General features: G+C 43.4%; 1 protein-coding gene and 1 pseudogene across 1 annotated transcript in view; one reads left to right on the top strand and one right to left on the bottom strand.

Moving 5' to 3' along the window:
- The window catches only part of AHCYL2 (adenosylhomocysteinase like 2), a 148,413-nt gene that overhangs the window by 48,588 nt on the left and 72,228 nt on the right, over positions 1-27,597 (bottom strand). The gene's annotated exons all lie outside the window — the stretch shown is intronic.
- On the top strand, positions 228-11,753 carry LOC133390012 (solute carrier family 2, facilitated glucose transporter member 11-like; annotated as a pseudogene).

Raw genomic sequence — 27,597 nt, 5'->3', positions numbered from 1 at the left:
CAGTTCCCCATCAACAGGCGGTGCTTAGAAACACACCTTGTCTTGCGAGGATAGTGTTCCAACCGATGGGCCTGTCCATCTTCCCCCTCACAACACTGAGAAGGCTGAGAGGACACAGAAGGATAGTTCTAACCATCACCAATACTTTCAACTTGATGCTTCTGCCCTTGACCTTGGCAAAACAGAGATAAAGACTAGTGATGGAGCTCTAGTTGCCTCCAAAAGGAATGGGGGAAACAGGCAGAATCATCACCTCCACTCCGGTAAGAAACTGAAAGGCTCCCCTCACCTGGGCTTTAATTCCCGAGTCGCCGTTCACATTGTACTTCTTATGCTTCGGCATTGTGCTGCTACCTGGAGCCCTCTCACAAAACCTTGCAGTTCTCCAGAGAGAGGCAGCTGGCCAACCCTTTATACCTCCCTCCCTGCACCAGTGATCCTGTCTGCTCTGGTTTCAACTCTTTTGCTCAGGGAGGGAAGATGGGGTAGAAGCGGGAGGAAGGTTGCGAGAGGTAAAGCGGACTCCTTCCTCTCGCCCTGTGCCTTCAACTTTCTCTTCCAGGGCTCTATGTGGCAGGGAAAGAACCCCGAGGTTTAATGAAGCACCACTGGGTATGCCTGGCAAAACAAAGCTTGCTAGTATTCTCAAACCCCCTCCATTTTTTCTTCTTTAATTTTTGTTTTATCATGCTCCCCTCACCTCAAAATCATTAAGCGGTGGTTTCTAACACAGCCCGGCTTGTGTACGCGTAACAATAGCTCATTTATATAACCAGTGCATTTTCTTGCCTGCTCTAATTAACTTGCTAATTAGGCACCTTTTAATTTCTCTCCCTGCCCACCCAGCCATTCTCACAGTCTCCCTCTTCTCAGCCTCAGATTAAGTTTAAACAGACTAATTAGAACAAAATTAACTAATGAACAACTAAAACAATGAAGGCATTTATTGACCGACTGGTAGCCTGAGGGTTTTTTTATGGTTAAAAATGTTGCTTATCCTTATGGCACTTGCAAGAGAATTCTGTGTCCTTCAGAGAGTCACGTTTCTCTTGCACACATGGAGTAATTCAAGGAACCTGCATGAGAGACTTGCACGGCTGTTTTTCTCCCTGTTCTGGCACCTCCTTGAAAAGGGATGAGGAAGAACAAGGCAGTTTTCCTATGTGCTTTCCAAGAAAAGTCCACATCACCGTGACAGGCTGATGCCCTCATCCAGCCACAATGGCAGCCTTCCCAAACCTGATGCCCTCACAGGAATATAGTAAGCTGCCTTATAACTCTTCAGATGATTGATCCACGTAGCTCACTACTGTCCACACTGAGCAGTAGTGGCTCTCTAGGGTTTCAGACACAGAATCCTACGGGGAACTGATGCTGGGAACTGAACCTGCAACCTTCTGCGTGCAAAGCAGGTGCTCTACCCTGAGCTAAAGCTCTTTCCTACTACAGTCCCAGCCAGCACAACCATGCTGGCTGGGGCCAATGGGCTTTACAGTCATCTAAAGAATACCAGGTTGGGGAAGGTTGTACTATGGTGCACCCAGAACGGTCCTGGTGCAGAGCAGGACACTACCTTCACCACATTTCTTGCAGGACCAAGAGGGTGAAAAATATGAAAAGCCTTTTTTTAAAAATGGCGGAACTCTTTTGTTGAGACGGCTAGCCAGTGACTACCGTTTTGCAACCAAAAAGGTTTTGAGAAATGCACCAGATGAAGCCCCTGATGTGTCAACAAGTTCCAACCAACATTTTAAAAAACCCTCTATGTGGAGGCTGGCTCTCCTGCTTCTAGTTATCGCACAGGGGGAGCACCTCTGACAAGCAGCACGCAGCTACTAAGGAGAAGAGTAAGACGTGGAGTAGCTGAGTTCAAGTCACACTTTGATCACTTTTCTCTCAGCATCTGTTCTCCATTGCTAAAAACAGACCTGCTATGACTGAACTAGCTGGGTGCAAGGATAAATACAGCAAGACTATGAACTAAGAATTTTGAACACAAAATACCACTTAGCAGAGATGGGCACTGATTCATAGGGTCGCCATAAGTCGTAATCTACTTGAAGGCACATAACAACAACAACAAAGAGCTGGGTGACTGGTGGTCTGTTAGAGTCACCAAAACCCACAACTTAATTCTGGTCCATGGGGCGTAATGAAGACATGTCAAAAAGTTTTGCTTTAAATTTCACCTTTTCAGAAAAGAAGCAATGGATCTCTCTGTGTATTAGATACATTTTACGGTATCATCTCAGGTACATTCTGGTAAGGCAAAGGTCCATTCATCTCCTGAGGAAGGAAAACCTTTAGGAACCATGTTCAGTTCCTCCGTTCCCCTCAGCCCCAAATAAATAAGCTCAAGAGCTAAACTCTAGTGGATGCTGACTATCATAACTCCTTGTTTAGATCTCCATAACAATGCTATTATAATGATAGCATCTGGAGGACTGAGTGGCTCATTAAGAGGGGAGTCTGATGGTTTTATAGACCAACTCTACTATTCTATTATTCTCTACACCAGGGGTTCTCAAGCTGTGGTCCACAAGCTTCCCTCAGTTAACCCACAACATGCCCTGGCTCCTACTGAGAGGAAGGGTGGGATATAAATGTCATTAATTAGTTATATCTGCATTAAATATTAATATTGATTTTATTATATTCACGTAGTCCCAGATCTGAATTCTACGAGATGCAAACTGCAATACAATACAATACAATACGTAAGAAATAAAAGCAGCAATAAAAATACAATTGAAAAACTTACAGCATCTAGCACAGTGCATTACAAGTGCTACCACAGGCGGAGAAAGCTTTAAGTGGCCCACCAAGATCATAAGCAATTTTCAAGTGGTCAGCCGGGGGGGGGGGGGGGGTTGGGAACCACTACTCTATACTATTTGTCTCCAGTGACAATCACTTCAGTCATACATCAAGCACTGCAACCTGAGGGGAATTCTGCCCATTCATAAACATTAAGTAGGACAGCAAAGGTTAACATCAGTTTCCAGCTGCTTCTGCTCACTGGTCTGCTGTGGATAAATATGTGGTCAAATGATGCTTCTGGGGGACGCAGATGAGCACCTGATGCATCTCCAGCCCCACAGTCTATAGAATCCCTTGCATGACACGTACAGCTAGCAGAAATTACTAGATGGGGCAAATTGCTTGACAGGAGTTTTTAGCAGTACTGTGTGTGCAAACCCCAAAACCTCCACTCCAAGAAAAAGCATGTTTATAAAATGTGTAAGTTTGCACAGTTCATTGTACTTTGGCAGTCACGAGGACAGGCAAGGAGCTATGCATATCTGAAGCCCTGCCAGCTTGAAAAGCTGATTCAGTCAGCCCTATGACTTGTGAGATTCACCACTCACGTTCATATTCACAGCCACAGTAGGCACGAACATTGGTTTAATAACAGAATTGTGCTTCAAACGTTACATTCTGTATCTGTGGCGAATGTCAGAGTAGCCCTGCAGGATCAGACCAAAAGCATATCTAGCCCCTGTCCCCAGTGAGAAAACCCCATCCAAAACAAAAGCAGCTCTTGGTAAATTGATGTTCTAAATTAGAACACACAACAGTTTTGTAGCACCTTAAAGACAAACAAATTCATAATGGCATAAGCTTTTGTGGACTACAGACCATTACATCATATGCATGAAACACAGATTAATAGAACAGTAGGGTTGGAAAGGACCTATAAGGCCACCCAGTCCAACTCCCTGCTCAATGCAGGGATCCAAATTAAAGCAAGCCCACCAGGTGGCTGTCCAGCTGCCTCCTGTCATATCACTCTAACAGGAAGTTTTTCCTGATGTTCATTCGAAATCTGGCTTCCTGTAACTTGAGTTATTGTGTCCTGCACTCTGGGATGATCGAGAAGAATCCCTGACCCTCCTCTGTGTGTGGCAACCTTTCAAGGACTTGAAGAGTGCTGTCATACCTCTCCTCAGTCTTCTCTTCTCAAGGCTAACATGCCCAGTTTTTTCAGTCTCTCTTCATATGGCTTTGTTTCCAGTCCCCTGGTCATCCTTGTTGCCCTCCTCTGAATCTGTTCCAGTTTGTCTGTATCCTTCGTATGAAGTGTGGTGTCAGAACTGCATACAGTATTCAAGATGGGGCCTAACCAGTGCAGAATAGAGAGGAAATAGTACTTCATAATATTTGGAAACTATACTTCTGTTAATGCAGCCTAATACAGTATAGCATTTGCCTTTTTTACAGCCGCATCGCACGGTTGGCTCATATTCAGCTTGTGATCAACAACAATTCCAAGATCCTTCTCGCATGTAGTATTGCTGAGCCAACTATCCCCCATCTTACCCCCATCTCCCTGTCCGAGGTGCTTGAGGTGGTCGCGGGTGTACAGATGCTCTCCCCCAATCTCTTGGTTTTGGGAGACTTCAACGTGCACGCCGAGACCGTCCTCACTGGAGCCCCTCGAGATTTTATGGAAACCATGACTTCCTGGGAACTGCACCTTAGTACTATGTAGCCGGTCATGCTCTTGACCTTGTGTTTGCCTCAGGAGGGGAGGAAAGTGCTCTGAAAATAGGGGCTGTTTTCTCTTACCCTGTGTCGTGGTCAGATCACTACCTGGTGAATATAGACCTTTCAATGCCACACACCCTCCACAGGGGACAAGGACCTATTAGGATGGTCCGCCCCAGACGCCTGATGGATCCTATAGGATTCCTGAATGTGCTGGGAGACCTGGAGCCTGCTGAAGGACGCCCGGTTGAAGCCCTGGTGATGGAATGGAATGATCACTAGGGCTATAAACCGAGTGGCTCCGAAACGTCCTCTCCCCCTGAATAGAACTCAGACAGCACCCTGGTATACACCACGGCTGCGGGGTCTGAGACAGGAGGTGAGACGACTAGAGCGCCAGTGGAGGAAATCTTGCTCTGAAGACGATCGGACACTGGTTAGAGCAGCAATAGCTGCCTACCAGGTGGCAACAAAGGCAACAAAGAGAGAATTCTTTGCTGCCTCTATTGCGTCCGCAGAGTGTTGTCCCAGGAGGTTGTTCCAAGTGGTCCGAAGCCTGGTCGGTCCAGTTGCTCAGGAACCCATGGAATACTCTAAAGCCTCCTGTGACGTATTTGCTAAACACTTTGCCGATAAAATTGAGCGCCTGAAAAGCACGATTACGTGCGCCGTGGATACAGGAAGTGAGCTAGAGTCGGCCAGTTGCATTCCCGTCCGTTGGGATTGATTTCAGCCTCTTCCCTCTGAGGAAGTGGACAAGGTGCTCTCTACAGTGAAGCCAACCACTTGTCTTCTAGATCCTTGCCCATCATGGCTCATTATGAACTGTAAAGAGAGGCTGAGTGAAAGGATCAAGGCAGTGGTAAATGCATCCTTGGAAGAGGGTGCAATGCCATCAGCCCTCAAGGAGGCAATAATAAACCCCATCTTGAAAAAGTCCTCCTTGGATCCTCAAGACCCAAACAACTTCCGCCCAGTCTCTAACTTACCATTCTTGGGCAAGGTGATTGAACGAGCGGTGGCCAAACAGTTGCAGACACACTTGGATGAAGCAAATTATTTGGATCCATTCCAATTGGGCTTCAGGACTGGACATGGAACTGAAACAGCCTTGGTCGCCTTGGTGGATGATATGAGGAGGGCGTTGGATAGGGGAGAACATACCCTCGTCCTCCTGGATCTCTCAGCGGCTTTTGATACCATCGACCACGGTATCCTTTTAGATCACCTGGAGGGATTAGGAATAGGGGGCACCGTTTTGCGGTGGCTTCGTTCCTATCTCTCTGACAGGCACCAACGGGTGGCATTGGGGGATGAGGTTTCAGACCCTTGGCCTCTCAATTGTGGAGTGCCACAGGGTTCTATCCTCTCCCCCATGCTATTCAACATCTATGTAAAGCCGCTGGGGGCCATCATCAGGAGATTTGGGCTGCAGTGTCACCAATATGCGGATGACACCCAGCTCTATCTCTCGTTTAAGTCCTCACCAAGGTTGGCTGTGGATACCATGTCCAAGTGGGAAGGAATAGGCTGAAGCTTAACCCTGACAAGACCGAGGTGTTGCTCGTGGGAGACAAGAGTAAGTTGGGAGATATAGACCTGGTGATTAATGGAGTAAAATTGCCCCTGAAAGACCAGGTCCGTAGCCTCGGGGTCATTCTCGAATCCCAACTGTCAATGGAGGCTCAGGTTTTGGCAGTGGGTCAGGCAGCTTGGTATCAACTTCATCTGATACGGAAGCTGCGACCCTACCTTCCTATTCATCTGCTCCCATGAGTAGTACATGCCCTTGTCTCCTCTCGCTTAGATTACTGTAACGCGCTCTACGTGGGGCTGCCCTTGAAAACGATCCGGAAACTACAGCTGATACAAAATGCGGCGGCACGTTTAATTAGTAACTGCCGTCGCCGTGATCACATCACGCCAGTGTTAGTAGATCTACACTGGTTACCAGTTGTTTACTGGGCCCAATTCAAGGTGCTGGTACTGACCTTTAAAGCCCTATACAGTATCGGCCCAGTTTATCTGAAGGAGCGCCTCCAAAATCACCAATTAGGCCGCCTAACAAGATCAGCCACACAAGACCTTCTCTCGATTCCGCCAGTTGAAACAGCTAGGCTGGTGCGAACCAGAGAGAGGGCATTTTCGATTGTGGCCCCCACCCTCTGGAACTCCCTTCCTTTCGATCTTCGCCCCCTCGATCTTGCCCCCTCCTTGATAGGCTTTCGCCGAGCCTTAAAGACCTGGCTATTCAGGCAGGCCTATGGGAAATCTGGGGTATGTTAGTTTTTAATTACCTGAAAGAGGTGTTTACTTTTTTAAATATTAGTATGTTTGTATTGGTTTTATACTGTATTTTATTGTACATGTACGTCGCCTAGAGTGGCCGTTAATTCGGCCACATAGGAGACTCACAAATAAAATTTTATTATTATTATTATAACTGTGCCCTTAGATTCTTTTTCCTAGAGGTGTAGAACTTTGCACTTATCTGCGTTAAATTTCATTCTGTTTTTTTCAACCCAATGCTTCTGCCCTCCAGGGCAGCCTTTCCCAACCAGTGTGCCTCCAGATGTTGTTGGACCACAATTCCCATCTTTCCTGACCATTGGCAATGCTGGCTAAGGCTGATGGGAGTTGTGGTCCAACAACATCTGGAGGCACACTGGTTGGGAAAGACTGCTCCAGGGTATTTTGTATCATCTGCAAATCTGATAAGCATTCCCTGTACCTCCTCACCCAAGTCATTAATAAAAATGCTGAAGTGCACTGAACTCAAGACTGAGCCCTGTGGTTCCCCGCTCATTACCTCCCACTTTCAGAAGGAACCATTGATAAGCACTCTTTGAATGCAATTCTATAGCCAGCTGTGGATCCACCTGATAGGTGTACCATCCAGCCCATTTAGCTAGCTTTGCCAAAAGCTTTGCTGAAGTTGAGATATATTATGTTCACAGCATTCCCACAGTCTACTAGGGAGGTTACCCAATCAAAAAATGAGATAAGATTTGTCGAGCAGGATTTGTTCCTGACAAATCCATGTTGGCTTCTAGTAATCACTGCTTTGTTTTCATGGTGCTTACAAACTGACCGCTTTATAATCTGCTTCAGAATTTTCCCAGTCTAACATCAGACTGACTGGTCTGTAGCTCCCAGGTTTCTCCTTTTTGCCCTTTTTGAACATAGGAACAACAATAGCCCACCTCCAGACATCCAGCACATCACCCATCCTCTATGATTTTGCAAACATAACAGACAGTGGTTCCCACAGTTCTTCAGCCAGTTCCTTCAATACTCTAGGATGCAGTTCATTGGGCCCTAGAGATTTCAACTCATTCAGAATGATTAGCCATTCTTTGACCATTTGTCTATCAATCTCAGCCTGCAATCCTGCCCCTTCAACTTGTTGTCCTGAGTTACAAATATATATGGGGTGGGGGGTGGGAGAGTGAAATGTAAACAGTAAGGTGAGAAGGAAATGAAATGCAGAAAATACAGTCACAATTCCATTATTAAAAAAACTACTCTAACCCTATTCAACCACCTCCTGGCAAGGACTCTGCATTATGGAGGCTTATAAAGGACTCTGAACCTGGAGGCCCTCAGTCTCCAATTTGGTCCTGTGTGCTGTGTCCTCGCTGGATCATCACCTTGTAGTAGTGAGTAGGCTTGCATGTTCCAATGAACCCTGTGAGCAATGCCGTCGGGAGTCATGTACTCCCAGCAGGGTCACCCATGGCGGTAAGGTCAAGGGAGAGGAACCAGACAAGAACGATCCAAGAAAGTCCTCAACAGCAGAACAGGCAGCGAATAACAATGTGTATGTTACAACGGCTTTGAAGGCGGATGAAGGCTGCAGCAGATAAAGGACTTCCAATCATCATGGTACCCATGCCATTGGATCAAAGCCTTTTTTTGTCAAGATTGTGTTGATTGTCGTGCACCAATCTCCCCACATAAAACAAATTCACGCACAGGCGTCTTCCATAACAAAAGTCCCATGGCAATTCGCAAATGGCGACGGGGGCAGGACTGTGAAATCCAGAAGCCCCTAGTCATGGTCTGGTACATCGGTGGTGGATACAGATTCAGACGGATCCATTGTTAAAGACTATATTTTGGAAGACAATCTTACTCGGTCACGAGCGATCGCCAAGAAGCTTGTTGGGCAGACCTGGTAACGATGGCACGCAATGCCTACTTTATTAAATGTTACATTTTAAACAGTGATCAAATCAGTATATTATACACTTTCTAACAATGTAAACTTTAAAAAAAGGTTTGCTGGTGCCAAACTAAAAGAGTGCAAAAAACTCTAGATTCCATAGCCTAGACTAGGGCATATCAGTGTGCCAAATCAGAATATTCAGAAATGGGTTTAATTAGACAAGAGAAGATCACAGACAACATGCATTTATTTTGCAAGGGTGAACTTTACCCAGCAAAGCTGGAAAAAACTTGTGCCAGTTAACAGTACAAAGTCTCATTTAATTTTGGCTGCCCCCACCATACGATTCTTTGGCCCTAAGTAACAAGGCTCAGTGAAAGGAGGAACAAAACTGGACTGCTACCGCAAAAGGAAGCAACATCTCCAAGAGAATACTGTTCAAAGCCACGAAGCTGAAAATGGCCAACCTTTGCTCAGACCTTGTTTTGTATCGAAGAGTCTTGCTGATGTCCTTTGTTCTGGGCTTGGGTGGAACTTCTTTTTTGGATTCCAAATCTCTATGATCAACTTCACTTCACCATTTGTCAAGAAGTTCATCAATGATACCTGGCTGGAGAGATACAATGTTCCCATTGATGACAAGAGCCTCACGCTCCTATGGTCATTCACTGTGTCTATCTTCAGTGTTGGAGGACTGACAGGAGCCTAGCTCTCGGGGTATCTGTCTGCAAAATGGGGGGGAAAGAACTGTCTAATGTTTTGTGGCTCACTAATTGTAGTAGTCGCAGCGATCATGGGCACCAGTAAAATAGCAAAGTTTTGAAATTATTCTCCTTGGACGTCTCCTGTATGCTTTTAACGCAGGTTTGGGCACCTGTATCCAAGGACAGTATCTAGGAGAAATTTCCCCTAAGCACCTCCACAGCTTGATCAATGTCACTGTTGCAGTTCTGGGAAACTTGGGCAAATTCCTTGGGCAGCTTATGGAACTACATGAACTTTTAGGGACAGAGTCCATGCGGCCTCTCCTGTTGGCCAGCAGCGGAATTGTAGGGTTGGTGCTGCTTTTTTTTTTTTTTTCAATAATTTTTATTCAGATTTTCATAAAACATACAAGACAAAATCATAAAACATTCAAAGACAAAAAACAAAATCAAAAATAGTTAAACAAAAAGAAAAAAAAGAAAAGAAGAAAAAAAAAAAACAAAAATAAAAAATAAAGAGTAAAATATTGACTTCCCATTTGTCAAAGATCAAATCAGTTATAAGTCTATAATATATAGCAATCCTGTCTCTTAAGTCATATTATAAAATCACTTTCCTCCAGTAGTTATCTTACTTAATCATCAAATCTCATAAACATTACTTTATTCTTTCCACAAAAAGTCAAAGAGAGGTTTCAATTCTTTAAGAAATATATCTATCAATTTTTTTTTTCCAGATAAGCATATCGATTAATCCATCTCATTACTAATTATGATAATCTTATTGTCATAACCATAGTCAAAATAAACATTTCAATTAATCCATCACATCAGAATCTGTTAGGTTCAGTAATTTCAGTAGCCATTGTTCTATTATCTCTATTAGTTCCATTTTCCATCTTCCATCTTCAGTAGTCTTGTTAAGTCCAGTAATTTCAATATCCAATCTTCCATTATCAGTATTCCATAATAATCTTGCTGTCAAAGCCATAGTCATATAATAAGAGTCTGATGGGAATTACCTCTATCCCAAATATTTTCTTGCCATCCATTCTGAATAAGTTGCTGAAATACTGCTGTAAAATCATATCTCTGTTCTTTTTTTCAAAATACACTGGGTCATCTCTTAAAAGTTTTTCCATTGTCACATGGCTGCAGTTAATTCCATAGATTTTCTCTATATTGGGCTCCATCACATCATTCCAGTCCAGAAGATAATCCATGCCATTGATAACTTTATCTCTAGAATCTTCATTAATTTCTTCAGAGATAACATTGAGTTCCAAACAATAGATTTTATTTCTAAAGTCCATAGACTCCAAATCTTGTTCCTGTTCCACGTTTGTTCCAATCTCCGGGATCTCCTCTCTCACAGGGACCCCTATTCCAGTCTCCAGGGTCTCCTCTCTCACAGGGACCCCTATTCCAATCTCCGGGGTCTCCTCTCTCACAGGGACCCCTTCCAGGGTCACCTCTCTCACAGGGACGTAGGGTTGGTGCTGCTGATCACTGTCCCATTCTTCCCTGAATCACCACCTTACCTTTTGATTCAGAAGGCAGATTTAGAGGCCTGCTTGAAAGCTATGAAACAGATCTGGGGTGAAGGGGACCACACAGCAGAGGTGGGTGACATGCTGAAGGAGCAAGCAGCTGCAAAAGAAGCCAAAACTATGAATGTTCTGGAGCTCTTAAGAGATCACTCCATGCGATGCCAGCTCTACTTGTTGATCGTAGTGGCGTCTACATTGCCACTATGTGGAGTCAGCGCCGTCTACTTCTACTCAAATGAAGTTTTCCATACAGCTGGGTTTGATCAGGAACTCATCCCCTACGTAACCCTTGGTGTCGGAGCCTGTGAGCTCTGCTCCACCTTTGTGTGCTTCTTCATCATTGAGCATGCTGGCAGTCGGAAGCTGTTACTGTGGGGATATGGGCTGATGATACTGGCCTTGGCACTCCTAACAACTACTTTCTCACTGCAAGACAGAGCCTTCTGGATACCACATTGCAATGTTGCTCTCATCTTCTTCTTCATCATTATCTTTGGAGTAGGGCCAGTAGGAGCAACACCACCCCTCGTAGCTGAACTCTTTACACAGTTATCCAGGCCTGCTGCAGTAACCATTGCCATGACTCTCCAATGGGTAGGAATGTATTTGATTGGAATGGTTTTCCCACATTTAGTAAGCTATCTGGGTAGCTTCTGTTTTCTGGTTTTTATGGGCCTCATTGCAATCTCATGGGCTCTCATCTTCCGGTTCCTTCCAGAGACAAAAGGCAAGTCGCTCATGGATATCCAGAGAGTATTCAACCATTTAAAAATGGAAAAGGAAGGGGACGCTGCTGTGGTTAAGGATTTCCCTGAATATCCTGAAAAATGTACAAATGTCTAGAAAGTCAGAAGGAAGCCATTTATAACAGTGACAGAGTGGAATGTCACAAGTGGGGTGGATAACAACATTCTTTTAAAACACTCTTAGTTAAAGCAGAATTTCATTTAACTCTGTTTACAATGTAACAATTCAAATGCCAGTAGGGGAATTGCAAGCTTGAATACATAACCTATGCCCCCCCAGTGTTAAACTACATACTGTACTATTTTACTGTATTAAAAACTAATATAGGGAGCAAACTAGAACACTAGTTTTATTCTGAGAGCAAAGGAGGGGGTGGCCAATATTGGTTCTGCATGGAACTATAGAACTAGAAAAGGTCCTCAAATGTAAAGATGTATCACTGAACACTAAAGTCAAGATCATTCAGACCATGATATTTCTGATCTCTATGTGAAAGTTGGACAGTGAAAAAAGCTGATAAGAGAAAAATCAACTCATTTGAAATGTGGTGTTAGAGAAGAGCTTTGCACATACCATGGACTGCAAAAAAGACAAATAACTGGGTGTTAGAACAAATTAAACCAGAACTATCACTAGAAGCTAAAATGATGAAACTGAGGTTATCATACTTTGGACACATAATGAGAAGACATGATTCATTAGAAAAGATAATAATGCTGGGGAAAACAGAAGGAAGTAGAAAAAGAGGAAGGCCAACCAAGAGATGGATTGATTCCATAAAGGAAGCCACAGAGCTGAACTTGCAAGATCTGAACAGGGTGGTTCATGACAGATGCTCTTGGAGGTCACTGATTCATAGAGTCGCCATAAGTCGTAGTCACCTTGGAGGCACATAACAACAATGGAAAACAAAGGGAACTCACACTATATTTGGTGGAAATGTCTGACACAGAATGCTTTGGGAGCATGGAGACTGCAGTGATAAATAAAAGCTTTTCAATTTCAAGTTGTTGTTGTTATTATTATTATTAACAACTTTATTTATACCCCACCGTTTTTCCAAATTGGAACTCACGGCGGCTTCCAAATAAAGAACAGATACAATTAATACCTACCAAAGTTAAAAGCATATAATACATAAATAAATAAATATAGACAGATATAATTAAAAAATGAACTCTAATTTAAAATAGTATTAAACTGTTTCTGATAATTAAAAACTACTCATAAAATCAGAATAATTAAAAAATAAACAAGCAAGAACAATATAACCTCCTTTTGGGCCTATCCTTAGCAGCCTTCAGAATCAAAGGCTTGCTGAAATAAGAAGTAATAATGAACTCAATAACATAAATAGATGAGTTTTAAGGATCTGCAGGTGATGAAGCAGTCTAGATGACAGCTGGAGTACAGTCTGTGCAAGTCTTGGGACAAATATGGCAAAACACAGGTCAGAGCACATAATCGTCCCAATTATGATGTGGCAGTGAAGGGACCCTATTTCTCTGCCACAATTGCATCAGTGGACTGCCCAGCAGACCCTTTCTGACTGGTGAATAGTTTTGTGAGATCTAGAGATGTGAAGACCTGGGAGAAGAAACTGAAAAAATTGGGAGGGAAACTGTTGTGTTCCATTTCTCCCACACAAAAAACTGGGAAAAACTGGAACACCCCCCTTTAAACATTTTTCCCAGCCTTCACTTCTCTAGTGAGATCTAGCCCTGGTTGGGAGGTGGTACACTACCTGGAAGCCTGCTCTGAAAGCTCTGCAAAGCATTTTATCTACCAGCCAGTTGAAAACATCTCTTCTTTGAGCAACCGAGAGCATGGTGGCAGGTCAGCTGCAGATGTGTCCAGAGAAAGCAGATGATCTGGGCGTATTTCATCTCACTTCATGCCTGGGCATGGGACTGAAACAGCCTTGGTTGCCCTGGCAGAAAACCATCATCATCAGAATGACAAAGTGAATATTAGCCTGTTGGTTCTACTCAATGTCTAGGCAGCTTTCAATATTGCTAGCCACACTACTGTCCTGGAGTAGTTCTGTGAGGCAGGATCCCTTGATGGCAATGTGTTTCAGTGGTTCCGGTTCCTACTTACAGGACTGCTACCAGACAGTAGCATTGAGGGACCTCTGCTTGGTCCCATGGCACTTCTGCTGGAAGGCCTGCAGAGATCCACCTTGTTCCTCATGCTAATTACCCTCTGTATGAAACTGCTGGGAGGAGTCATCCGGGGATTGGCTTTGCACTTTATCAATATTTGGATAACACCTTGTTCTATCAAGCCATTCCAGCTGAATCAGCTGTGCAAGCACTGGAGCATAGGAGGAGGAGAGCTAGATGTGGACCAATAAACTGAAGCTGAATCCCAAAAGACAGAGGTGCTATAAATATATGGTTCCCGAGTCCAAGAAGTGAGAAGACATTGTTTTGAATTGGGTAGTACTCTCCTTAAAGGAGCAGGCACGTAGTCAAAGCCATTTCTGGAGGCACAGGTGGCCTCAGTGGCAAGGAGTGCTTATATCCATGTTTATCTGGTTTGCCGGCTACGACTGTTCTTGGACCAGGATAGGCTAGCATCAGCAACCTATGCTGTAAGAACCATTAATCTGGATTACTGCAATGCCCTCTAGCGGAGCTGCTCTTGAAGATGCTTTGGAGACTTCAGTTAGTGCAGAAGGCTGCTGTCAAGCTGCTTCCTATGGCAGCAAGCAAACATATTGTGTTGATCCTGAGAACTTTGCAATGGCTGCCTGTTAAATCACTGTACCCAATTCAAGATGCTAGTACTGGTACACAAGGTCCAATAAGCCTAGGAACCAAGTACCTAAAGGAGTGCCTCTCGGATAGGCCCTGGTTCATGCTTTGAGATCTGTTGGGGGACCATGCTCGTGATATCACCAATGGGTGAGATGCAAGGGGTGCTGAAATGGAACAGGGCCATCTCAGTGGTGGCTCTGATTTTAGAACTCCCTCCCAACAGAGATCAGATTGTCCCCACATTTTGTCGTCACCAAGCACTTGGTGCTTACCTGCACAGTGCAGCAAGAGGGAATATCCAGTATGCCTGTCGTATATTTTTAATTTTTGTTTTATAATGTTTTTATATGGTCAGGGTTTTTTTGTATAACTTTAATAATGCAATTGGCCACCATGGGCTCTATCAGGATGATAAGAGGTGAATAATAACAGTATATAGCCCTTCTGGATCAGACCAAACACATATCTATTCCAGCATCCCCTTTCTCCCCATGGACAAGTAGAACTTGCAGCTATAGTTATGAGCCCATCGAAAAGAAAAATGTACAAACACAACAAAACAGTTTTGTAGCACTTTCAAGACTAAACAAATCATTATAACATAGGCTTTCCTGGACCCAACTTTTGGGTCCCCAAATGTTGCTGAACTACAATTCCCATCATTCCTGACCATGGGCCATGCTGGCTGGGGCTGATGGGAGTTGTAGTCTAATAACATCTGGGGACCCACAGGTTGGGAAAGGTTGGACTCTAGTCCACTTCATCAGATACATGAAATGTTAACACATATATAACTCAGTAAATGCAATAATACAGTGACTAGTACATAAGCACAAAGAGAACTATTAGAATAGTTATTGTATAAAAATAGAAGAGGACAACAAAAAAGAGAGAACAAGAGCCCTGTTCCAAAATATTAGAGAAATTAAAGGGAAATTTAAACCAAGAGTAGGGATGTTGAATAATCAACAGAACACACTGATTGACCAAGATGAAATACAAGGAAGATGGAAGCAATACACTGAAGAACTCTATAAAAGAGATGCCAGGAGGACAGATTCATTCATGGAGGAACCATATGATGAAGAATCAGACATTTTAGAATGTGAAGTGAAAGCTTCTCTTAAAATACTTGGAAGTAACAAATCACCAGGAACAGATGGCACACCAATAGAGTTGCTACAAGTTACTGAAACTGAATTTGTCCAAATTTTGACAAAGATTTGTCAACAAATATGTAAAACTAAACAATGGCTCACAGACTGGAAGCGTTCAATATGCATCCCAAGTCCAAAGAAAGGGGATCCCAGGGAATGCAGTAATTATCGAACTATTGCCTTAATATCCCATGCAAGTAAAGTAATGCTCAAGATTCTACAACAAAAGCTCTTACCATATATGGAGCGAGAAATGCCAGATGTCCAAGCTGGATTTAGAAAAGGAAGAGGTACCAGAGATCTTATCGCAAACATACGTTGGATAATGGAACGGACCAAGGAATTTCAGAAGGAAATCGCCCTGTGCTTTATAGATTTATTTATTTATTTATGAGATTTGTTAGACGCCCATCTGGCAGAGGTTAATTGTCACTCTGGGTGACTTACAACCAAACACATTTCATATAAACATAATCAAAATCCTAAAAATTAGAAATTAAAAATTAAAAGCTTAAACATTTAAACCCCCAAGAACTGCAATCTGCCAGCCTAATCCCCTTCCCACACCTGGGTAAAGAGCCAGGTCTTCAAGGTCCACCGAAAGCATAGCAGGGAGGGGGCCTGACGGAGGTCAGTTGGCAACAAATTCCAAAGCGTAGGAGCCATGATAGAAAAGGCTCTAGACCTTGTCCTCACCAACCTCGCCTCTTTTACTGGAGGTATAAGAAGTGAGCCATTCAAGGACAATCTTGTAAGCCGGTGCCCCTGGTGCGAATGAAGGCAACTCTTTAAACAGATTACAGCAAAGCCTCTGATTGTGTAGATCATGAAAAACTATGGAATGGTTTTAAAGAAATGGGGGTGCAACAGCATCTGATTGTCCTGATGCACAACCTATACTCTGGACAAAAGGCTACTGTAAGTACAGAATATAGAGAAACCGATTGGTTCCCAATTGGAAAGGGTGTGAGACGGAGGGGTGTTTTATCACCCTATTTGTTTAATCTATATGCAGAACATATCATACAGAAAGCAGGATTAGACCAAGATGAAGGAGGTGTGAAAATTGGAGGGAGAAATATCAATAATTTAAGATACGGAGATGATACCATACTACTGGCAGAAACCGGTAATGATTTCAAACAAATGCTGATGAAAGTTAAAGAGGAAAGCACAAAAGCAGGACTACTTCAATATGCCAATGATAATGTAGTCTCTGCACATTCAGAGGAAAATCTTCAAACTATCCTAAATGTCTTTGCAGAAGCATATGAAAAGCTTGGCCTCTCGCTTAACATCAAAAAAACCAAAGTGCTTCATCAGCAAGTGCGAACCAATCCCTCTGTAGCACCATCAATCAAGCTTAATGGTGCGATGCTGGAGAATGTCGATCACTTTTCTTATCTTGGCAGCCATGTCTCTGTAAAAGCTGACATCGACGCTGAAATTCAGCATTGTCTGAGCTCTGCGAGTGCCGCATTCTCCTGAATGAAGAGTAGAGTGTTCGAGGATCGGGATATTCACAGGGAGACCAAAATGCTTATTTACAAAGCCATTGTACTACCGACCTTACTGTACGCCTGTGAAACACGGAGCATCTATAAACGCCACTCCCAACTTCTTAAAAGATTCCACCAACGCTGCCTCCAGAACATTCTGCAAATTACTTGGGAAGATAGGCCGACTAATGTTAGCATATTGGAAGAAGCAAAGACCACTAGTGTTGAAAAAATGATCCTCCAACATCAACTTCGCTGGACCGGCCATGTTGTTCGAATGCCTGATCACAGTCTTCCAAAGCAGTTACTTTACTCCCAACTTAAGGATGGAAAATGGAATATAAGTGGACAGCAAAAGAGGTTTAAAGAGGTTCTCAAAGCTAATCTAAAAAAATGTAACATAAGCATCGAGAACTGGGAAGCCTTGGCCCATGAGCGTCCCAATTGGAGGCCGGGCATTATCAAAGGTGCTATGGACTTTGAAGAAGCACAGGTACAGGGCGAAAGGGACAAACGAGCTAAGCAGAAGGCACGTCAAGCAAATCCTCATTGTGACCATCTTCCATCTGGAAACCTATGCCCCCTCACTGTGGGAGGCTGTGTGGATCCAGAATTGGCCTCCACAGTTACAGACCCACCGTTAAAGACCTTACCCTGGAAGACAATCTTACTCGGCCACGAGTGATCACCAATGAATGAATGAATGAATGACCTACTTATTTCTATATTAATTTTTATATTAAGCTAAGGGGCTAGGAACAGATTATGGAGGAAACTGAAAGGAAGCTGTGACCAACACAGACCATTAGTTATTTCTCTGGATCCTGAAGCCCCTTGGAGCTTGGGCCCTTTACAGATGCCTGGGGCCTTCAACTGACAACTATCACCATATGTAATCTAATAATCTCATATAGCCAAAATAGGGCCATGTAAGCACGAGAGGGGAAGAATCAACCAGCTTAGGGAAACTCGAAGTACAAAAAATATTCAACTAGTACAAAAAAATTCAGGAATAAATGCTAGTGAGGCAAGCCATCCCTCCCCCCCCAGATATCCTAATGAGGACTGAGCATACCTAATGGCCACAGAATGCTGAGTGTCAGGGACCAAAAGTCCAGAAGGGGAGTGGGAGTGCGAGTGGAATGGAGTGTCCTAGAGGAGGGCACAGGAACACATTGTAACATTTTGGTGCAGGTCCCTCTTAAAACACTGAAGTACAAACCCTCCACATGTTCTTTTAATTCCAGTTCCAGCAGCAAATGTCGGTGTATTAGGCTATTCGAATTGGGGACAGTGTGGTCCTTGCCTTGGACACTGATCCTCAATCTCATGGTTGTTCAATAAGCTGTAATTTTACAAAAATCAACCATATTTAAGGCTTCCAGTCACAAGCAAGCTTGAATAACTGATTACAGTTGGGGAATGGCCCCTGCAGCTTCCTATTCGCTCTTTGCTTGTGTAATTCCAGAAACTACTCCCTTGCTTATTTTTTAATGTCAACTTCCCTGCAATACTCAACTAGTTGGGACCAGCTTTTCTGCCTCATCAATGATGTTGAGGGGAATAGCAAAAAGGATTGGTTACACTTTGTGAGTCATTTTTTTTCTCTTGAGATCACAGATTGTTTTCTTTGGGGAGGGGTGGATCTGGAAATAATAAACACAGAGCTGTAATATTAGTCCTGATAAGTTTAGCATTATAGCCAGTGTTATTAAGACTTTTTGCTCCAATATGCATAACTTTACACTTGTTTACATTGAATTTCATTTGCCATTTTACTGCCCATTCCCTCAGTTTGGAGATGTCCTTTTGGAACTCTTCACAATCGCTTTTTAACAACCTTGAACAATTTAGTATCATCAGCAATCTTGGCCACCTCACTGCTCACATCTAACTCTAGATGGTTTATGAACAAGTTAAAAAGCACAGATCCTAATACTGACCCTTGGGGAACTCCACTTTCTACAGCCCTCCATTGGGAGAACTGTCCATTGATTCCTACTCTCTGCTTCCTGCTACTTAACTAATTCCTGATCCACAAAAAGACCTCTCCTCTTATTCCATAATTGCTAAGATTACTCAGTAGTCTTTGGTGGGGTATCTTGTCAAAAGCTTTTGGAAAGTCTAAGTACAACACTATGCCCATTGGATCATGTCTATCAATATGGTTGCTGACACTGTCAAAGAATTCTAATAGTTTAGTAAGACAAGGCTTTCCCTTACAGAAGCCATGCTGGCTCTGCTTCAGCAGGACTTGTTCTTAAGAACATAAGAAGAGCCTGCTGGATCAGGCCAGTGGCCCATCTAGTCCAGCGTCCTGTTCTCACAGTGGCCAACCAGGTGCCTGGGGGAAGCCCGCAAGCAGGACCCGAGTGCAAGAACACTCTCCCCTCCTGAGGCTTCCGGCAACTGGTTTTCAGAAGCATGCTGCCTCTGACTAGGGTGGCACAGCACAGCCACCACGGCTAGTAGCCATTGATAGCCCTGTCCTCCATGAATTTGTCTAATCTTCTTTTAAAGCCATCCAAGCTGGTGGCCATTACCGCATCTTGTGGGAGCAAATTCCATAGTTTAACTATACGCTGAGTAAAGAAGTACTTCCTTTTGTCTGTCCTGAATCTTCCCAACATTCAGCTTCTTTGAATGTCCACGGGTTCTAGTATTATGAGAGAGGGAGAAGAACTTTTCTCTATCCACTTTCTCAATGCCATGCATAATTTTATACACTTCTATCATGTCTCCTCTGACCCGCCTTTTCTCTAAACTAAAAAGCCCCAAATGCTGCAACCTTTCCTCGTAAGGGAGTCGCTCCATCCCCTTGATCATTCTGGTTGCCCTCTTCTGAACCTTTTCCAACTCTATAATATCCTTTTTGAGATGAGGCGACCAGAACTGTACACAGTATTCCAAATGGGGCCGCACCATAGATTTATACAACGGCATTATGATATCGGCTGTTTTATTTTCAATACCTTTCCTAATTATTGCTAGCATGGAATTTGCCTTTTTCACAGCTGCCGCACACTGGGTCGACATTTTCATCGTGCTGTCCACTACAACCCCGAGGTCTCTCTCCTGGTCGGTCACCGCCAGTTCAGACCCCATGAGCGTATATGTGAAATTCAGATTTTTTGCTCCAATATGCATAATTGTACACTTGTTTATATTGAATTGCATTTGCCATTTTTCCGCCCATTCACTCAGTTTGGAGAGGTCTTTTTGGAGCTCTTCGCAATCCCTTTTTGTTTTAACAACCCTGAACAATTTAGTGTCGTCAGCAAACTTGGACACTTCACTGCTCACTCCTAATTCCAGGTCATTAATGAACAAGTTGAAAAGTACAGGTCCCAATACCGATCCTTGAGGGACTCCACTTTCTACAGCCCTCCATTGGGAGAACTGTCCGTTTATTCCTACTCTCTGCTTTCTGCTTCTTAACCAATTCCTTATCCACAAGAGGACCTCTCCTCTTATTCCATGACTGCTAAGCTTCCTCAGAAGTCTTTGGTGAGGTACCTTGTCAAACGCTTATTCAATTCAAGTTTCACTGAATTCTTTTGCCTAATGACCTTTTTATACTCCCAGGCATTTTAAAATGTATCTTAATAATTGTTTTTATTGTGTATTTTAAACAGTTTGTTTTTATTGTTATATTTTGATGTTGCTTGGTTTTTGTTGTTTGTTGTTTTGACTTTTGATTCTGTTATATTTACTGTATTTATATATTTTGCTTGTTTTATCTTTTATGTACACCGCCCAGAGAGCCTTTTTGGCTTAAGGCGGTATATAAATTAAATAAAATAAATAAATAATGAAAAGTTTGTGAAACTCAAATGCTTGCAGTCTCTTGTGCCAGACTGTTGTTCTATATGCTTAGATAATTTGTCTTTAATAACACTTTCTACCAGTCTTTTCCGGGACAGACGTTAAGCTAACCGAACTGTAATTTCCGGGATCTCTCCTGGATCCTTTTAAAAACTGATGTTACATAAGCCAATTTCCAGTCCTCAGGTATGGAGGTGAATCTGAGGGACAAGTTACATATTTTTGTTAGAAGATCAGCAATTTCACATTTGAGTTCTTTGAGAACTCTCGGTTGGATGCGATTCGGACCAGTGATTTTTCAGTTAGGGCAGCCTACTATCAGATGTGTAAGAGTATATAGAAGGCATCTAATAAGGCAAACTACTCTCCTTTTTTTTAAAAAAAGAACATGTTGCAGCACAGTTAGTGTCAGCAATTACAGAACTATGTCTTGCAGAACTAAACATACACCTCCCAGAAACAACACGATGTCTGCCTAGAGTCCTCAACTGGCATCTATTATACAAATTATTCCAAAGTCCAGCCATTTACTTGTTCATTAACAGACCTCAATGGCACTTTTTGAGGTTCTTAAACATGTACCATCTCAAAGAAGAACTCTCTGCTACCTGGAACACTCTCACACCAAAGTAAGCTCCCAATCAAGAAGAAAACCCTCAAGCTATTTGAGCACAGCCAAGGTCAGGTACTACTAATGAACGACTTTTCATTCCAGACAACAAATGTCCTGGAAAATTAGGTCGTACAAGTCAAAGATACAAGCTCTCAGGAAACCTTAGCTATACAGACTGCACAGACAGAACAGTTTGCTCTTCTATAATATCTCCTCTATCTTGAGTATCCTCATTCTGTCCTCAATGAGGGAGGTATCGCTTACGCTGCTAGAAGGCAAGGGCCACTAGGCTTCAGTAAAAGACTGGCGGCCGGAATTTCTGGCTCTCAAACTGTGTTGTGCATTAAACAGTGGCTGGGGAAACCTGCCAGCCATCGAAGATCTCTTCATTAGTCAAGAGAGAAAAGTCATTTGATGGCAGAAACTTAAAAACAATGCCCTGGTTATGGGGCAAGATGCTTGTCAGCTGTCCTACTTTCTCAAATGAAACCAGAAGTGTGTCTCTTGATGCCTGGGGTTAACACCTGAGAAGGAGGCCAAGACACACAGTGGTAGTTTGCAGAGGCAGACTAGGCTCTGCTGCTGATACACACCTACATTCCTTCTCTTTTGTAGAGGACAGTTAGTTTATAGAACACGGGAGTTTGAGGAATTTAGGGAAACTTCACACTTCCACCCTGGAATCCTTAAGCTCCAGCCAAGAGGCCTAACGATCACGTCTCCTTTCGAAGAGGTGACTGCTTGTGCCAAAATCTCAGCCCTTAAACCAGAGGTGCGGAGCCAAAGCCTTTGCTAAATCTTTAGAGTTGTTAAGATTCCAGCCTGCAGCTAGAATATCACATGAATTAAAACCTCAGGAGGATTAACACAAATAACTTAACTCTTCACTGTTCTTTTAGGCTCAGCCTCATTTTCTCACACACAATGCAGTTTTATGCATCTCTTCACTGCACATGACTGCTGTCCTGTAGAAATCTCTGTCCCCTGATCTGCCACCAGGCAACTGGCAAGCTCACCAAGTTGATGTGTGAATGGCTGAACCAAGAAAGCAGTGGGGGTGGGAGAGAAACAGCGTGCAGGGCATGGTCTGAGGACACCTGGGACAGCCAAACTCTGGACATCTTGCAAATTTGATTTCTGCAAAGACCTGTTAACTGCAAGGTTATGTTATGTTAAAACACACACACACACAATGTGTTAAAAAAGAGGCCATAATGTATACTCCATTAACCTACTTCAAGTATTTTCTAGAGATCTACAAAAGACAAGATAAGCTGGGTTAATTATACCCACTCTGTACAATGCTTTTATCAGCTTTTAGCCTTTGATAGATTGGGTTAAATTTGTAATGACTAACTGACTGATTCAATGAAAGGAGCAACCAAAATGATCAAGGGGATAGAGCGACTCCCCTATGAAGAAAGGTTGCAGCTTTTGGAGCTTCTTAGTTTAGTGAAAAGGCAAGTCAGAGGAGACATGATAGAAGTGTATAAAATTATGCACGGCATGGAGAAAGTGGATAGAGAAAAGCTTTCCCGCCTCTCATATAACCCTAGAACTCGTGGACATCCAATGAAGCTGAATGTTGGAAGATTCAGAACAGACAAAAGAAGATGCTTCTTCACACAGCGCATAGTTCAACTATGGAATTTGCTCCCATGAGAGGCAGTGATGGCCACAAATTTGGATGACTTTAAAACAGCATTAGAAAAGTTCATGGAGGATAAGGCTATCAATGGTTACCTGCCATGACGGCTATGCTCTGCCTCCACAGTGGGAGGTGGTATGCTTCCGAATACCAGTTGCTGGAAACCAGAGGAGGGGAGAGTGCTCCTGCACTCAGGTCCTGTTTGCAGGCTTCCTATAATGGGCATCTGGTTGGCCGCTGTGAGAACAGGATGCTGGACTAGATGGGCCATTGGCCTGCTCCAGCAGGCTCTTTTTATGTTCTTATGTCTACTATGATCATGACATAGGCAGATATCACTCATTATAGATTTTTCTTGAGTTTCTAATGTGCAGTTAAGACAGACACTGATATCTTGCAATTGAATGACAAAGTCAAAACTACACACACACTTCGCAGTTTTCTGATCAGTTACAAATTTTAATACAAGACCACATTCCACTGGTTCTACTGCACCACGAAAACATGCTCAACAGGTAAGAAGAAAACTACCTCAAAAGTAGTACCGGAACATTTTGTCTCTTGAACTGCCCCTGAAGTGGTTTTCCTTGCATTGCATCTATGATAGTTTGACATTATACTTATGTTACTTTTGGATCCTATACATCTCATAATGCTCCTCCCTACAGGGGCCTTTCCACCTGCCTGCCTACTGGGATTGTCAGGATCTCTGGTCTGGATCCTCTCAATACAGGGAAAAAAAGTCATCTGCAACAAGGAATAGGACCTGTCTAGTAGTGGTCCCAACACTGTAGAATAATCTCCTTCAAGAAGCGCAGTTCTGCATCTTCCTGCTGGCCTTCAACAGATTGTTTGGGCAGCATTTTGATGACGAGTATTTTGACTGCCTATGACTACAGCAATTAGAAATGCACATACATTGCCGTTAAAACAATGTAAGTTTTTTCAGTTAGCTTTATTCTAGTTTTAATGTGTGGGCTGAAATCCACTTTATGCATTTGCAAAGCAAAGGTAAAATATTTAACACATTTTAAAAAATCAAACCAGGCAAAGATTCAGCAGCAGTTCAGAGTACCCCAGACAAAGCAGCACTTGGGCAGTTCCAGTAATCGGAAGAGCGTCATTCACTGGCTAAATTATTTTTACCCGTTTGAAACACAGCATGCACCATATTCTCACTCATTCCAATCTAGCCCAGGAGAGAAGAAGCCAGGGCATGCAGATGAAACAAAGCAAAGTTGCATCCCAAACAGCCTGTTAAACCCCCCTCCCTCCCCCTCCCCCTCTGTGTGTGTGTGTGTGTCTGTCTTTACATTTGTTGTTAAGCACGTTATCCACTCGAAGCATATGAATCACAACAGGCTATTAATGGAAAAAAACTGAACCCGTTAGCCGAGGAATCTAACAGAGAAAAAGCTTCTCTAGGTCCAATTCTACTTAAGAACATAAGAACATAAGAAGAGCCTGCTGGATCAGGCCAGTGGCCCATCTAGTCCAGCATCCTGTTCTCACAGTGGCCAACCAGGTTGCATACTTAGTTGCATCTTCCTGCGCTCTAGTGTCCCCTAACAGCCAACAGAACAAACATGGCGCCACAAAGCAACTGAGTAAGAGGAGATAGCAAAATTGCACAGTAGAGCTTTCAAATATGTTCAACTGGAGACAAAGTCACACTTCATGCAGGCAAAAACGGGAAGATGGACTTCCAGAACCCTAGAAATTCATCATGTCTGGCTACTTGAGAAGTATTCCACTTTATGTAACAGCCCCGTTATCACCTCACCACTTCTCTGTGCGTTTGGAAGCACCACAAGATGTGCCCTTTTGGCGGATGGGTCTGTACTTTTGCTACAGCAGCTGGGTATTAAATAGAATAAATGAGTGTATGTGGAATAATTACAACCAAAGCTTAACATGGAAGCAAAGTAATTTCTGCAGTAATTGAATTAGATTTGACTACCCAGAGGAAAAGACTAGTAGGCACGAGTACTCTCTTACTTCCACCCACCCACACAAATGGTCTTTATGGCAGCCTTGCCCATTAACAAAGTAACACATCCTGCCAAAACCAACCCACTGCAGCTGCCCTGTGATTCAAAAAGTACATACAAGCTGGGAAGTTTGGAGAAACATTTGCAAATGACAAGGCCAGCCCAAGAACTTGTGGTTTCTGAAAAGATGAAAACCCAAAGAGCACTCCACTCCTACTAACTGCCACAGGGCACAATCCACTGAGATACTCCCCTGTGCAAGTCTCATGGAAACAAACAGCAGCACACAAGAACAGACCAGTGTTCCTGTGATTTGGTTATTTGTGGCAGACTGTACTCTGTGGGTCTGAATGAACCCATTTCCCAATTCCATCACCCTTAAATAGCACCCAAAGACTTGCTGCCCATCTTCCTACTTCTAGTAACTGAATCATTATTGTGTCTTCATCAGCAATTCTGCTTTATGTCCAAATAAGCTGAGAAGAAAGTAGAGTTTGAGGAGGGAAAAAGCCTCATTCTACCGATAGAGTTTTGACACTTGCCCATTTGTAAAATAGTTTAGGCTGTTAAACACTGTCAAGAACAGGATCACAAGCCAGGATCACATCCACCTTAGATCTGGCAGACAAACCATAACACATAGTCTAACTCCAACCAAGACCATTCTGCTGTTTGCAAAGAAAGCTGAGCAGCAGTTCACTCACCATCCAGTCTGGCATATGGAAAGCTGAGGCACCTGTGCTGTTGTCCCACTTCTCCATCACAGACCCTTTGTGAAGCTTGGATTTGCGGCTGCCACAGGAAGGAGACTTTGATTTGGTTCTACGAGGCTCCCAAGCTATGTAAAGTGCTATGCAAGGATCCACAGTTGCCGCAATCCCTTTCCAGGCCAGTGCTCTCTCTTCTCAAGTAGTCAAAAGAACATTTGGCTCCTCAAGAAACTGTCTTGTTTCTGCCACAAATCCTGGGTCAGACAAAGGCTCTAAATCCTTTATCTCTTGTTTTAACTTTACACTTTCAAGTAGATGCCTCCAAGAAACTACTCTCAGCACTGACTCTTAGATCAGAATGAGTGCAGACTACATGACAGGCAGCCGCAGTGTTGCTGTGTATGTGGCCATCTACCACTTGCCTACGTACATCCAACAGACAACATAACCCAAACCGATAGTGCAGATCAATAAAACTCAAGGTCAAGGAGGCACTCTTTTACATGCATTGCAAAACGTCCTCTCACGTGTAGCTTTAGTACTTGATAGCATTAAAAGTTCATGGACCTGAAGCAAAAGGCCCAGTAGGATTTCCAGCTGCCAAGCAAGTGCACCTGGCAAGAGACCAGCAAGGCAGTGTTTAAAATTAACTTCTAAATGCCTTGACTTTTGGGAGAACTGCAAGGCTATTGTTTGCAGCAATTGTCTGCACAGACATCAGCTTGCCTGCAACTCCCTCTGTTGGACAGAAGTGAGGTGGGCATGCATGCAAATTCACACAGACTCACCCTCAAACAGGTCACAAAGTGTGGGTGTCCAGGAACAGACTGTGGAATCTTTATTTGCTTGCCTTCTTCTGTTCTCCGAAAATCCACACACCTCAAACCCTTTCCAGCCACCCCCACAGTCAACCTTATGCAAGATTAATGGCACAAGTCTTGGTCCTAGCCAGTCATGCAAGTGCTCCTCAGCAGAAGAGGAGCCATTGTGCAATGCATTCAGGGTGCCAAAATAGAATGTAATGAAATATATGCACTGTCAGTTTTAAGTCAGCAGGAATAAATGTCCTAAAATGGCCTCTGCGCTTACCCTTGATCTTGCTACAAGTAGCTTTACTTCAGTTGTAGGGTAATTCCCATTTCAGTTTTGATAGTTTTTTTTACTTTTACCATTTTCCCAAGCCTATTGAAGTAAGTTTTACTTATGATTGGATTACTGCAATGCGCTCTACGTAGGGCTGCCTTTGAAGACGGTTCGGAAACTACAGCTTGTGCAAAACGCGGCGGCCAGGCTGATAACGAGGACCAGGCGGTCCGAACATATAACACCTGTTCTGGCCCGCTTGCACTGGCTACCTATATGTTTCCGGGCCAGATTCAAAGTGTTGGTTTTAACCTATAAAGCCTTATACGGCGCGGGACCACAATACCTCCTGGAACGCCTCTCCCGATATGAACCTGCCCGTACACTATGTTCAACATCGAAGGCCCTCCTCCGAGTTCCAACTCATAGAGAGGCTTGGAGGATGGTTACAAGAACCAGGGCCTTCTCAGTGGTGGCCCCCGAATTGTGGAATAGTCTTCCCGTTGAGGTGTGCTTGGCGCCGACGTTGCTATCTTTTCAGCGCCAAGTTAAAACCTTTCTCTTTGCTCAGGCATTTTAGTTTAATATGTTCAAATTGGTTTTAGATTTGTGGATTTTTATATATATGTTTTTGTACCGATTTATGTGATTT

Source organism: Rhineura floridana, chromosome 8 (genome assembly GCF_030035675.1).
Source record: "Rhineura floridana isolate rRhiFlo1 chromosome 8, rRhiFlo1.hap2, whole genome shotgun sequence".
NCBI lineage: Eukaryota > Metazoa > Chordata > Lepidosauria > Squamata > Rhineuridae > Rhineura > Rhineura floridana.
This window is presented reverse-complemented; position numbering and strand designations above follow the sequence as displayed.